The sequence below is a fragment of the Oncorhynchus clarkii genome, chromosome 1 (assembly GCF_045791955.1).
Source record: "Oncorhynchus clarkii lewisi isolate Uvic-CL-2024 chromosome 1, UVic_Ocla_1.0, whole genome shotgun sequence".
In the NCBI taxonomy this organism is placed as follows: Eukaryota; Metazoa; Chordata; class Actinopteri; order Salmoniformes; family Salmonidae; genus Oncorhynchus; species Oncorhynchus clarkii.
The window spans coordinates 20,522,183-20,536,697 of record NC_092147.1 but is presented as its reverse complement, the minus strand read 5'-3'; the positions used below and the strand labels follow the sequence as shown (position 1 = coordinate 20,536,697).

At 44.9% G+C, this 14,515-nt stretch overlaps 1 pseudogene; it reads left to right on the top strand.

Annotated features, from left to right (window-relative positions):
- Positions 1-317: 317 nt before the first annotated feature.
- The window catches only part of LOC139415622 (serine/threonine-protein kinase STK11-like), a 43,393-nt pseudogene continuing 29,195 nt past the window's right edge, over positions 318-14,515 (top strand).

The following is a 14,515-nucleotide window of genomic DNA, read 5'->3' as shown; positions in this document are numbered from 1 at the left end:
TAAGAAGGATGGAATACGCCTGTATCATCTGAGCACATAGACAGAGAACCAAACATTCCCTCTTATCAGAGCCAAACTCTGTAGACCTGTAATATTGGACACCAGGTCCACTCACCTCTCTGGTCATACTCAAGCAGTGCTACATTGTCAGCAGGTTAAGGAGAACCTTCTGTTGCATTTCTGCAGTTGCAGCATCCCACATTTCAAAACATTAATCTGCATTTGTATTCATTGTTGGAGTATTGTCCAACCCAGGATATCCAGAAACATACAATACATAAGTATTAAAAACAGTCACATGGCTGAAAGGGGAAACCATGAGTGACGGGGACTTCCATGAACTCATGGACTATTTGGAGAATCGCCTGACCATGGACACCTTCATCCATCGCATCGACTCCACAGAAGTCATCTACGAGCCGCGGAGGAAGAGGGCCAAGCTGAATGGGAAGTACCTGATGGGAGACCTGCTGGGGGAGGGCTCCTATGGGAAGGTGAAGGAGATGCTGGACTCTGAGACACTCTGTAGGAGGGCTGTCAAGATCCTTAAGAAGAAGAAACTGAGACGCATCCCAAACGGGGAGCAACATGTTAAAAAGTATGTGAGACGCTTTGCAATGGTCTTCACAGTAATTTTAGTGTTGATAGATGAGTAATAGACCAGTCGTGTTTTTTTGGTGTGTGAATGTGCTTCTAATCAGTGGATGTACCTCAGGCGTTACTGTGCCTTTTAAGAATCACCGAGAGTAATATTAACCACTATTAGTTGAAGTGATTAAATGCAGCTTTTTAAGAGTAATTATGGTTTTCTCACTAAATCCTGCCTTTAGAAGGTCAGAAGATAAAACAACGTTGAGGTTGTTCCAATTACTTTGGCCCTCTGTGTTTTTTGTTGTTATCTGTGCTGATGAAACTGCATAATTATTTCGTAGTGAAATTATTTAATTTTTCCCAATGCCATATATCTAAACAGTTTAAAAAAACATTTTCCTTACAGAGAGATTCAGCTGTTAAGAAGATTGAGGCACAATAATATTATCCAATTGGTCGAGGTTTTGTATAATGAGGAGAAGCAAAAGATATATCCTTTAAAAATGATGAATGTGTTTTTATTCTTTAGCAGGAGTCTATCTAAACTATAGAGATGTCTCATTAGTTGTACAAATCGTACCAACGAAGACTTCAAAGCACTGCACAAGATTAGTCCAAGCATTATAATGTGTGGATAGTGGGATAAGCTAGTCTATTTTGCGGCTACTTTTCTCACAGTTAGGGAACTATTGTTTTCCCATGGAACAGTAGAGTAAGCTATGCAGATCAACTGTAAAGACAAGTGTGCACTGTCCTTCAAATGAGTTTCAATGCACCAATAGTCACTTTCACCGGAAATGACATGTTGCTGTAATTCAGTGGTATGACCACACGGGGGCTCTGTTGTCCTGTTGGGGGAATACGGCAACATAACGCTCAGTATTAGATGGACTAACTAACTTCACAAGGCCTTTACCTTCTGCTCTCTTCCTCCCCCAAACTCACTCACTCTTTGATTCTAATAATCTCTGGCTTGTCCTTCGAAGTCTGCCGCTCTACACCACATAAAACACTCATTACCCTTTGTGTCGGACATTAAAAGGGTCTCCCCAATTGATTTAGTACAGTTTAGACCATGAATGATTCAGCCAATGTTCAGTCAGGTAAAAAAAAAAAATCCCAATTTACATTTTAGACCACGTAATTGTTGAGGTGAGAACATATTATAGGAAGTTATGACATGGTTTTCATTTTAGTTGCTGAGTCATACTAGCTAGATTCACTTAATGGAATGTCTCCGCTTTGTCTAGCGACACGTGTTTGTGTTTATAATTTAGTGTCAAGGGGTCTATTCTTTTCATCCGTGGCATGCTCTGTTGGAACATTGTGGCTCACAGGTCACTTTGCATTGCGGCTGTAAAAGAGCAGTGATGAAAAACGTGACTGAGTTATTTGTGTGGAACACAAATATGTTAAGGGTGTGAGAGCTCTGGCTTCTGCTTCTAAAAAAACTCTGAGAATAGTTGCAAAAAAGTTTCTAAAAGCAACACGGAACCATATGTTTTTGTTACCTGTCTTTTTGCACAGAGCCAGAAGTGTGAATACGTAGAATTCTACCTTTAAAAACATAAATCATTTGCCTCTCAAAAATGTTCTTTCCGCCCGCCCGGCCACCCCTGTCTGAAAGCCCACGGCTCCTAGGTCAGATGGGCCCAGCAGTGGTGAGTGCTCCTTCAGCCCCGTCTGACTGCAGCCCAGCTGCATCATCTATTCACTCAATTTACTCCTAATGTGTGTTACTGATTGAACCGGCAATGAGGGCAGCCCCCCTCTCCCTTCCCTTTTCCTCTCTCCCGCTCCTTCCTGTGCCTTTCTCACCGCTCATGTGAAGTCCCTCCAGCGGTTAGTTAATGGGGGTTCTAATATGGGTTTGAAGCGCATACTGTGGGCTGACTGCCCCCCCCCCCCCCCCCTCCTTGGGAGAGAGGAACACTGACGCAGTCGTGACTAACTGGCTCCTACTGTCATAGACCTGCCTGTTTACCCAACCAACCAGCCCTCCCCAATCCAACAGGATGGAAATATCCCCACCTTTCATGTCTCTCTCCTCCCTGCTCTTCTTCCTCTCTGGCTGGGGCTGCTGGTTAGATAAGTGCCTTCTATAAGTGACCCTGAGAACTGTGAATACAGAATTTAGTACTGTTTTGACATTCAATTTCACAATCCATTTGTACACTTTCATTGTCTCATCTTCGGTCCATTCAGGAAGATCAATTTATTCTCAGGGACAAATTGTATTTTTCCAGAGTTATCTTGGATTGACGATATTTTGTGTGTCTAGCTAGTTTGATGGATTAGTAACTAGTCAGTCAACCACATATTGATCAGTAATGTAGACAGGATTCAAGGTCATTTGTGTTGAATTAATACAAATCCTTTGGTGATGAAGATATAGCACTTTCGTTTTGATACCTTGCTAGGTTACCAGTATGAAACAATTGCCACCATGTCTCTTTTCCTTGACTCTGCCTACGTATATGGTGATAGCATATTGTGTATGTGGAATGCAGGAGATGTTGGACAGTGTTGATGAGAAAAGGTTTCCAGTTTTTCAAGCTCATGGGTATGTTTATCTTTCATCTCAATTCAATAATTGTAGATATGAGGCTTGAAGATATCTGACCAAACAACAAAGTTAATACAGACACAGTTGAAGACAGAAGTTTACATACACTTAGGTTGGAGTCATTAAAACTCCACAAATTTGTTGTTAACAAGTCGGTTAGGACATCTACTTTGTGTATGACACAAGTAATTTTTCCAACAATTGTTTACAGACAGATTATTTCACTTATAATTCACTGTATCACAATTCCAGTGGGTCAGAAGTTTACATACGCTAACTTGACTGTGCATTTAAACAGCTTTGAAAATTCCAGAAAATAATGTCATGGCTTTAGAAGCTTCTGATAGGCTAATTGACATAATTTGAGTCAATTGGAGGTGTACCTTTGGATGTATTTCAAGGCCTACCTTCAAACTCAGTGCTTCTTTGCTGACATCATGGGGAAATCAGCCAAGACCTCAGAAAAAAAATTGTAGACCACAAGTCCTTGGGAGCAATTTACAAATGCCTGAAGGTACCACAATCATCTGTACAAGGAATAGCACGCAAGTATAAACACCATGGGACCATGCAGCCATCATACCGCTCAAGAAGGAGACGCGTTCTGTCTCCTAGAGATGAACGTACTTTAGTGCAAAAAGTGCAAATCAATCCCAGAACAACAGCAGAGGACCTTGTGAAGATGCTGGAGGAAATGGGTACAGAAGTATCTATATCCACAGTAAAACCTGAAAGGTCTAACCTGAAAGGTCACTCAGCAAGGAAGAAGCCGCTTCTCCAAAAACACCATAAAAAGCCAAACTACAGTTTGTAACTGCACATGGGGACAAAGATTGTACTTTTTGGAGAAATGTCCTCTTGCCTGATGAAACAAAATCTTTTGGGCCATAATGACCATTGTTATGTTCGGAGGAAAAAGGGGGGGGCTTGCAAGAAGAACACCGTCCCAACAGTGAAGCACGGGGGTGGCAGCATCATGTTGTGGGGGTGCTTTTCTGCAGGAGGGACTGGTGCACTTCACAAAATTGATGGCATCATGAGGAGGATAAATTATGTGGATATATTGAAGCAACATCTCAAGACATCAGTTAAAGCTTGGTCGCAAATGGGTCTTCCAAATGGACAATTTTATTATTTTTTATTTTATTTATTTTACCTTTATTTAACTAGGCAAGTCAGTTAAGAACAAATTCTTATTTTCAATGACGGCCTAGGAACAGTGGGTTAACTGCCTGTTCAGGGGCCGCAAGCATACTTCCAAAGTTTTGGCAAAATGGCTTAAGGACAAATAAGTCAAGGTATTGGAGTGGCCATCACAAAGCCCTGACCTCAATCCTATAGAAAATGTGTGGGCAGAACTGAAAAAGTGTGTGCGAGCAAGGAGGCCTACAAACCTGACTCAAATAAAGTGGTGATCCTAACTAACCTAAAACAGGATTTTTACTTTAATTACATGTCAGGAATTGTGAAAACTGAGGTTAAATGTATTTGGCTAAGATGTATGTGAACTTCCGACTTCAACTGTATACATTTCTCTTTTTACCCAGGTACTTTTGTCAGCTGCTAGATGGCTTGGAATATTTGCACAGCCAGGGAATAGTTTACAAAGATATTAAACCAGGGAATCTACTGCTGACGACGGACAGTGCACTAAAGATATCTGACCTGGGTGTAGCGGAGGTAATTATATTCTCTAATAGTTTTTGATGTCAACTTTATTGCATTTCAATTTGGGCATAGTTCAACATCCGTGGGCTACATTTGCAAACCCCAAAACAAGAGACTTGCCCAAGAAAAGCTCTGGGCCCTTCTGATGATGTCTGTGTCCCCCTGGTGTTCTCCCTCTCAGGCGCTGCACCTGTTTGCGGAGGACAGGGCTCTCCTGCCTTCCATCCCCCAGAGATTGCCAATGGCCTGGACACCTTCTCGGGGTTCAAAGTGGACATCTGGTCTGCTGGTGTCACACTGTGAGTGGCCACTCGCAGATTAATGGTTTCAGATGGCATATTTATTTCATGCCTGATTTTTATTTTTATTTTTATTTTTTGAATATATTGAATTTTTCCTTTCAGATATAACATGACAACCAGCCTGTACCCTTTTGAAGGGGATAACATATATAAGCTGTTTGAGAACATTGGAAAGGGACACTACAGTGTTCCAGAGGAGTGTGGCCCTTTGCTCTCTGGCCTGCTAAGAGGTAAGAGTCTAGACTGACTAACACTACTGCTGGCACTCCCGATATTCTATTTCATGGTATTAAACCTTATTAGAGATGAAAGCATTAGTTGCAGTAGTAAGAGTATTACAAGAAGGGTATGACCACAGAATTATAGATTTTCCTCTTTATTGGACTTAATTCGTCCACTCAGATGTACTTTATAGTAAGTAGCGGTGATTCAATCTTGGAGGTTTTTCTTTAGGAGCTGTAGATGGCACTGTGGTGATTTTACATTAGCACAACAATTATCATTTTGATGTATCATGAATATGCAGTTGATAGAAAATGCATTTCTAAGGTAAAGATGGGTTTAATTGACACCCTTTTTTCCTTGATGGAAATGGTCATTATGCACAATTGTCTGTTTCATTGTTTTCAAGAAGCCCTGATTTGAACACAGCACAAAAATAAGGAAATAATGAAAGGAATAAATGCATCTCATCAAATGGTTACAAAGCCATCAATTATTTATTTTGTATTTTTCTTCCAGGAATGCTTGAGTATGACCCTGAGAAGAGGTTCTCAATACAACACATTAGACTACACAAGTAAGTCATCGTACTCCCTTTGTCTTTGAAGCAGAATATGTGCTGAAGAGAGTGCTAGAAGTACAAATTGAAAAGGAGATGAATTGGGGAAAACAGCAGTCCGGTGATGAGCGGTGTCCAATCTATTTTCAACACACGAGGATGAATGTAATATGCATCTCTTCTGTGATAGATTTGTTGTCATTTGCATCTGAGCTCCGCTGAATGCCAATTTGTCTCATTTTGATAATGGTGGGTAACAGGGGACTGGAGGAGAAAAAAGAAAATGCACCTCCTCACTCTATCATTTGCAGCTCTTATGGGAGGCCCATTGTGTTGGAACAGGCTTTTATGATCATTTAGCGCATATCTGTTTGTTTTCTGTCTCTTTTATCTGCATGTGTGTGTGCGCTTGACCAAGCCCTCAGCTCAGTGTCCAGTAGTAAATAGGAGCTACAGAAGGTCAACAACCTTCCCCTCTCTGAATCTCAGTCACGACATGCTGCTGCTTACAGATTCACATATTCATCGCTTTTCATGATGTTGACCTTACTTTTCTTTGGCCTTGCCCAAGGAATGCACTTTCTAGTCTGGAACACCAAGTAGACAATAGTTTGGACAATTTCACAAATGTGGAATGACGTGGTGTTAATTTACACACCAAAAGGAAATATTCACATTTGCTAGTTAGCACAAACGCTGTAGTTTGTTATAGCCAATTCATCTTCCAATCTTTTGTACGCCTCTATCTAACATCAGAGAACTCATGTGGTAGTATTTGTTGGGATGTGAGGGCCTCTGATGAGCAGTAGTTAAAGGCACAGTGCAGTAAAAACAGGATTTCCTGTGTTAAAAAAATACATCTATATCTATATCTACACACACACACACACACACACACACACACACACACACACACACACACACACACACACACACACACACACACACACACAGTACCAGTCAAAAGTTTGGATACACCTACTCATACCAGGTTTTTTCTTTATTTTTACTATTTTCTACATTGTAGAATAATAGTGAAGACATCAAAACTATGAAATAACATATACGGAGTCATGTAGTAACCCAAAAAGTGTTAAACATATCTAAATATATTTGATATTCTTCAAAGTAGCCACCCTTTGCCTTGATGACAGCTTTGCACACTCTTGGCATTCTCTCATCCAGATTCATGAGGTAGTCACCTGGAATGCAGGTGGAAGATAGCTGGAAGATAGCCCTATTTGGTAAAATACCAAGTCTATATTGTGGCAAGAACAGCTCAAATAAGCAAAGAAAAATTACACTTAAAGACATGAAGGTCAATCAATCTGGAAAATGTCAAGAACTCTGAAAGTTTCTTCAAGTGCAGTCGCAAAAACCCTCAAGAGCTATGATGAAACAGGCTCTCATGAGGACTGCCACAGGAAAGGAAGACCAAGAGTTACATCTGCTGCAGAGGATAAGTTCATTAAAGTTAATTGCAACCAAAATAAATGCTTCACAGAGTTCAAGTAACAGACACATCTCAACATCAACTGTTCAGAGGAAATTGTGTGAATCAGGCCTTCATGGTCGGATTGCTGCAAAGACACCACTACTAAAGGACACCAATAAGAAGAAGAGACTTGCTTGGGCCAAGAAACACGAGCAATAGACATTAGACCGGTGTACATCTGGTCTGTTGAGTCTAAATTTGAGATTTTTGGTTGCAACCGCCATGTCTTTGTGAGATGCAGAGTAGGTGAACGGAGCTCCGCATGTGTGGTTCCTACCGTGAAGCATGGAGGGGGAGGTGTAATGGCATGGGGTGCTTTGCACAATCACCCGACCTCAACCCAATTGAGATGGTTTGGGATGAGTTGGACCGCAGAGTGAAGGAAAAGCAGCCAGCAAGTGCTCAGCATATGTGGGAACGCATTCCAGGTGAAGCTGGTTGAGGCCAAGAGTGTGCAAAAGTGGCTAATTTGAAGAATCTCAAATATAAAATGAATTTTGATTTGTTTAACACTTTTTTGGGGTTACTACATGATTCCATGTGTTATTTCATAGTTTTGATGTCTTCACTATCATTCTACAATGCTGAAAAAAGTACAAATAAAAACCCTGGAATGAGTAGGTGTGTCCAAACTTTTGACTGTGTGTGTGTGTGTGTGTGTGTGTGTGTGTGTGTGTGTGTGTGTGTGTGTGTGTGTGTGTGTGTGTGTGTGTGTGAGATACAGGTCGACCGATTAATCGGAATGGCCGATTAATTAGGTAATTTTGGACGCCGATTTTTATTTTTTATTTATATATTTTTTTACAGGCAAGTCAGTTAAGAACACATTCTTATTTTCAATGACGGCCTAGGAACGGTCGGTTAACTGCCTTGTTCAGGGGCAGAACGACAGATTCTTTCTTACCTTGTCAGCTCAGGGATTCAACTTGCAACCTTACGGTTAACTAGTCCAACACTCTAACCACCTGCCTCATTAGGAGCCCGCCAGTTACGCGAATGCAGTAAGAAGCCAAGGTAAGTTGCTAGCTAGCATTAAACTTAATCAATCATAATCACTAGTTATAACTACACATGGTTGATGATATTACTAGTTTATCTAGCGTGTCCTGCGTTGCATATAATCGATGCAGTGCGCATTCGCAAAAAAAGGACTGTGTTGCTCCAACATGTACCTAACCATAAACATCAATGCCTTTCTTAAAATTGGAACGCATGGAACGAGGGGTTAATACGATAGTAGGGAGGAAACTGTAACCTATAACACACCTCGTTTATCCTCCTTAGGACTTTATATGCCCCACACACTGCGGCCCCAGATTCCGGCAGGGCAGGCGGAGGGGCAGGTTTCGGGTCGAGAACCAGACCCGGTCCCCCGGTGCGAACACGGGAGCCTCACTGCAGTGCCGGTCAGCGCTCCTCTTCTGCCGGCCACCAGCTTGTTTCAGTGATTCCTGGACGGCTCTCCAGGTCTCCTTCGAGCGCTGCACCCATTCCTCCACTGCAGGAGCTTCGGTCTGGCTCTGATGCCATGGGGCCAGGACCGGCTGGTAGCCCAACACGCACTGGAACGGTGACATGTTAGTGGAGGAGTGGCGGAGGGAATTCTGAACCACCTCCGCCCATGGGACGTACCTCGCCCATTCACCAGGCCGGTCCTGGCAATACGACCGCAGAAACCTACCTACATCCTGGTTCACTCTCTCCACCTGCCCATTACTCTCGGGGTGAAAACCCGAGGTCAGGCTGATCGAGACCCCCAGACGTTCCATGAACGCCCTCCAAACGTGAACTGGGGACCTCGATCAGAAACGATGTCCTCAGGCACCCCGTAGTGCCAGAAGACGTGGGTAAACAGGGCCTCCGCAATCTGTAGAGCCGTAGGGAGACCGGGCAACGGGATGAGGCGACAGGACTTAGAAAACCGATCCACAACAACCAGGATCGTGGTGTTTCCCTGAGACGAGGGAAGTTCGGTGAGAAAATCCACCGACAAATGTGACCACGGCCGTTGTGGAACGGGGAGGGGCTGTAACTTCCCTCTAGGCAAGTGTCGAGGAGCCTTGCTCTGAGCGCACACCGAGCAGGAGGAGACATAAAACCTCACGTCCTTGGCCAAAGTGGGCCACCATTACCTCACCCTAAGACTCCGCACTGTCCTCTCAATACCAGGATGACCCGAAGAGGGTAGTGTATGGGCCCATCGAATCAAACAATCACAGACACCAAGCAGCACGTACTGAACACCCGCTGGACACTGAGTCGGCCAATTACACACGGCTGTAACGCGGGCACACTTCATCACCACCCCAGAGGTGGAAATGCGATAACCCAGGAAGGAAATGGCTTGTTTGGAGAACACACATTTCTCAGCCTTGACGTACAGGTCATGCTCCAGCAGTCTCCAAAGTACCCTACGCACCAGAGACACATGCGAGATCAGTATATCGTCGATATACACCACCACACCCTGCCCGTGCAGGTCTCTGAGAATCTCGTCTACGAAAGATTGGAAAACGGCTGGAGCATTCTTCAACCCATACGGCATGACGAGGTACTCATAATGACCAGATGTGGTACTAAACGCTGTCTTCCCACTCATCTCCCTCCCGGATACGCACCAAATTATACGCACTCCTAAGGCCCAGTTTTGTGAAAAAACGCGCCCGTGAAATGATTCCACCGCCGTGGCGATGAGAGGTAGCGGGTAACTAAACCCCACTGTGATGGAATTTAGACCTCTATAATCAATGAGCGGACGCAGACCTCTCCCTCCTTTTTCTTCACAAAAAAAGAAGCTAGAGGAGACGGGTGGCGCCAAATGTACCCCTGTCCCAGAGATTCAGTGACATATGTCTCCATAGCCACTGTCTCCTCCTGGGACAACGGGTACACGTGACTCCTGGGAAGTGCAGCGTTTACCAGGAGGTTTATCGCGCAATCCCCTCGTCGATGAGGTGGTAATTGGGCCAAATCAGCATATTCAGAGGGAATGCGCACAGTGGAAACCTGGTCTGGACTCTCCACCATCATCGCACCGATGGAAACTCCTCTGCACCTACCTGAAATCTCCTCTGACCACCCTCGGAGAGCCCCCTGTTTCCATGAAATCTCAGGATTGTGATTAGCCAACCAGGGAATCCCCAGCACCATTGGAAACACAGATGAATCAATAAAGAAGAGACTAATCCGCTCCTTATGATCCTCCTGCGTTACCATGTCCAGTGGAACCGTGGCCTCCCTGAACAGCCCTCACCAGCCCTGACCCTAATAGTCGGCTATCTAAGGAGTGCACGGGGAAAGGTTGGTCTAGCTGCACCAGGGGAATCCCTAGCCTTAATGCGAGCCCACGATCCATAAAGTTCCTTGCTGCGCCTGAATCGACTAGCATCTTATGCTGTAGAGAGGGAGAAAACTGAGAGAAAGAAATTAGTAGGAACATATGACCAACAGGGAGCTCTGGGTGAGTCTGGTGCTGACTCACCTGGGGTGAACGAGGAGTGCTCTGCCTGCCCTCCCGATTCCCAGACGAGCTCCTCCTCCTCCGGTCCCCCTCGATTTCCCCGCCTAACTCCATGGGGATTGGAGCGGGAGGGCCGAGAGGTGGAACCAACAGGGCCCGTTCTGGATGCCCGCGGGCAGCCAGCAGGTTGTCTAGTCGGATCAACATGTCAATGAGTTTGTCAAGGGAGAGGGTGGCGTCCTGACAAGCTAGCTCCCTGCGGTGGCCTCCCGGAGGCTACAACAATAGTGGTCCATCAGGGCTCTCTCGTTCCACCCCGCCCCAGCAGCCAAGGTCCGGAACTCCAGCGCAAAGTGCTGCACACTCCTCGTCTCCTGTCGCAGTTGAAACAGCCGTTCACCAGCCACTCAGCTTTCAGGTGGGTGGTCGAACACGGCCCGGAACCGGCGGGTGAACTCGGGGTAGTGGTCCCTCGCCGAGTCGGGCCATTCCACACTGCGTTGGCCCACTCCCGTCAGACAGGAGACAAGGACGCTCATGCTCTCCTCCCCCGAGGGAGTCGGACGAACGGTAGCCAGGTACAGCTCAAGCTGTAGTAAGAACCCCTGGCACCCAGCTGCTGTGCCATCGTACTCCCTGGGGAGCGCCAGACGCAGAGCACCGGATCCGGACGCCGGAGGAGGGGTAGGTGGTGCTGGCGGAGGAGGAGCTGGGGGTGAGGTAGGGAGGCCACTCCTCTCCCATCGGTCCATCCTCTCCATCATTTGGTCCATTGCCGACCCGATACGGTGGAGAATGGCCGTATGATGGAGGACTCGCTCCTCCATGGATGGGAGAGGAGGTGCAGCTGCTCCTGCTGACTCCATAGTATGGTGCGGGCTTCTGTCACAATGCCTGGAGTGGTGGGTGCGGAGTCAAACGCAGAGAGCAGAGGATACTGGGGAAACCAGACTTTATTTCGGTTTCCAATGCTAACGCCCAAAACAACAGGCGAAATAATCACAAAAATGTCCAACCCAACACAGGGCACAAACGGACAGGAACACTACACGCACAACCTGACTAACAGAAAACAAGCCCTCACAAAAACAGGCGGGCCTAACAGGCTTAAATAGTCCTGAATCAAAAACAAAATAAGAGACAGGTGCAACCAATAAGACAAAACAAACAGAAAAGGAAAAGGGGATTGGTGGCAGCTAGTAGACCGGCGACGACGACTGCCGAGCGCCGCCCGAACAGGCAGGGGAGCCACCTTCTGTTGGAGTCGTGACAGTAACGCTGCTTCGAGGGTGGCTGTTGTCGATGTGTTCCTGGTTCGAGCCCAGTTAGGAGCGAGGAGAAGGACGGAAACTATACTGTTACACTGGCAATACTAAAGTGCCTATAAGAACATCCAATAGTCAAAGGTATATGAAATACAAATGGTATAGAGAGAAATATAATTTTTGCCTATTTATCGCTGCCTCTCTCTCTCCTAACTTTCCAGTCTTTTTTTTTACAGCCCTTAAAGACTCTTGACTACACGAGCTGTTGCTTTGGCGAATGTCGGCTGCAGTTACCATGGCAACAAATGACTGAAGCATATCTGTGTGCTGGTGTGATGTTAGACCACTGAGAGAGAATAGAGAGGGAGGGGCCGTGGGCGTCTCGAAACTGCTTTAAAATCATATTTCATTTTATTTCACTGTATTGGGTGCTAAAAGGAATGAGAAAAAAATGATGAAAACCGGTAGATTCTTGTAGAGTGTAGACAAGCACACACACACTTGTAATGAACTACACTTGCATTCAAAAGTTTGTGGTCACTTAGAAATGTCCTTGTTTTTTTTAAATATTTTTTTGTCCATTAAAATAACATCCAATTGATCAGAAATGCAGTGTAGACATTAATGTTGTAAATGACTATTGTTGCTGAAAAAGGCATTTTCTTCTTATTTTTAATGGAATATCTATATAGGAGTACAGGGGCCCATTATCAGCAACCATCACTCCTGTGGCACGTTGCGTTAGATTATCCAAGTTTATCATTTTAAAAGGCTAATTGATCATTAGAAAACCATTTCGCAATTATGTTAGCACAGCCAAAAACTGTTGTGTGTCACCCAAAATGACGGTGTGCCGTTTAAAGGCACGGGGACGAAGACCAAACAAACATGTTCACAAAATACAGGGTTGAAACCTAAACAAAAGAGCGAGGAGTACCTTGAATAAATAACACATGCACACGATGATTAACACATGGGATGAGAGCCGTAATCATCTGCGCAATCCACAAGGGCACGAAAGCTCACAGGACAGGTACTCACACGTACAAACGGACATTGTAACAATAATCGACAGCACCATGGTGAACAAAGGGCACATACAGTGGGGAGAACAAGTATTTGATACAGTGCCGATTTTACAGGTTTTCCTACTTACAAAGCATTTAGAGGTCTGTAATTTTTATCATGTGTACACTTCAACTGTGAGAGACGGAATCTAAAACAAAAATCCCGAAAATGACATTGTATGATTTTTAAGTAATTAATTTAAATTTTATTGCATGACATAAGTATTTGATCACCTACCAACCAGTAAAAATTCCGGCTCTCACAGAGTTAGTTTAGTTTTTCTTTAAGAATCCCTCCTGTTCTCCACTCATTACCTGTATTAACTGCACCTGTTTGAACTCGTTACCTGTATAAAATACACCTGTCCACACACTCAATCAAACAGACTCCAACCTCTCCTCAATGGCCAAGACCAGGGAGCCGTGTAAGGACATCAGGGATAAAATTGTAGACCTGCACAAGGCTGGGATGGGCTACAGGACAATAGGCAAGCAGCTTGGTGAGAAGGCAACAACTGTTGGCGCAATTATTAGAAAATGGAAGAAGTTCAAGATGACGGTCAATCACCCTCGGTCCGGGGTTCCATGCAAGATCTCACCTCGTGGGGCATCAATTATCATGAGGAAGGTGAGGGATCAGCTCAGAACTACACGGCAGGACCTGGTCAATGACCTGAAGAGAGCTGGGACCACAGTCTCAAAGAAACCCATTAGTAACACACTACGCCGTCATGGATTAAAATCCTGCAGCACACGCACGGTCCACTTGCTCAAGCCAGCGCATGTCCAGGCCCGTCTGAAGTTTGCCAATGACCATCTGGATGATCCAGAGGAGGAATGGGAGAAGGTCATGTGGTCTGATGAGACAAAAATAGAGCTTTTTGGTCTAAACTCCACTCGCCGTGTTTGAAGGAAGAAGAAGGATGAGTACAACCCCAAGAACACCATCCCAACCGTGAAGCATGGAGGTGGAAACATCATTCTTTGGGGATGCTTTTCTGCAAAGGGGACAGGACAACTGCACCGTATTGATGGGAGGATGGATGGGGCCATGTATCGCGAGATCTTGGCCAACAACCTCCTTCCCTCAGTAAGAGCATTGAAGATGGGTCGTGGCTGGGTCTTAAGTAGGAAAACCTGCAAAATCAGCAGTGTATCAAATACTTGTTCTCCCCACTGTATATATACAAATACAATCAGTGAAAATAGGGGCCAGGTGCGCGCAAGGAAAGTTCCAGAGGGATACATGATATTGTGCTGATTTTAAAGAAGCAATACAACTGGCCTTCTTTAGACTAGTTGAGTATCTGGCGCATCTGC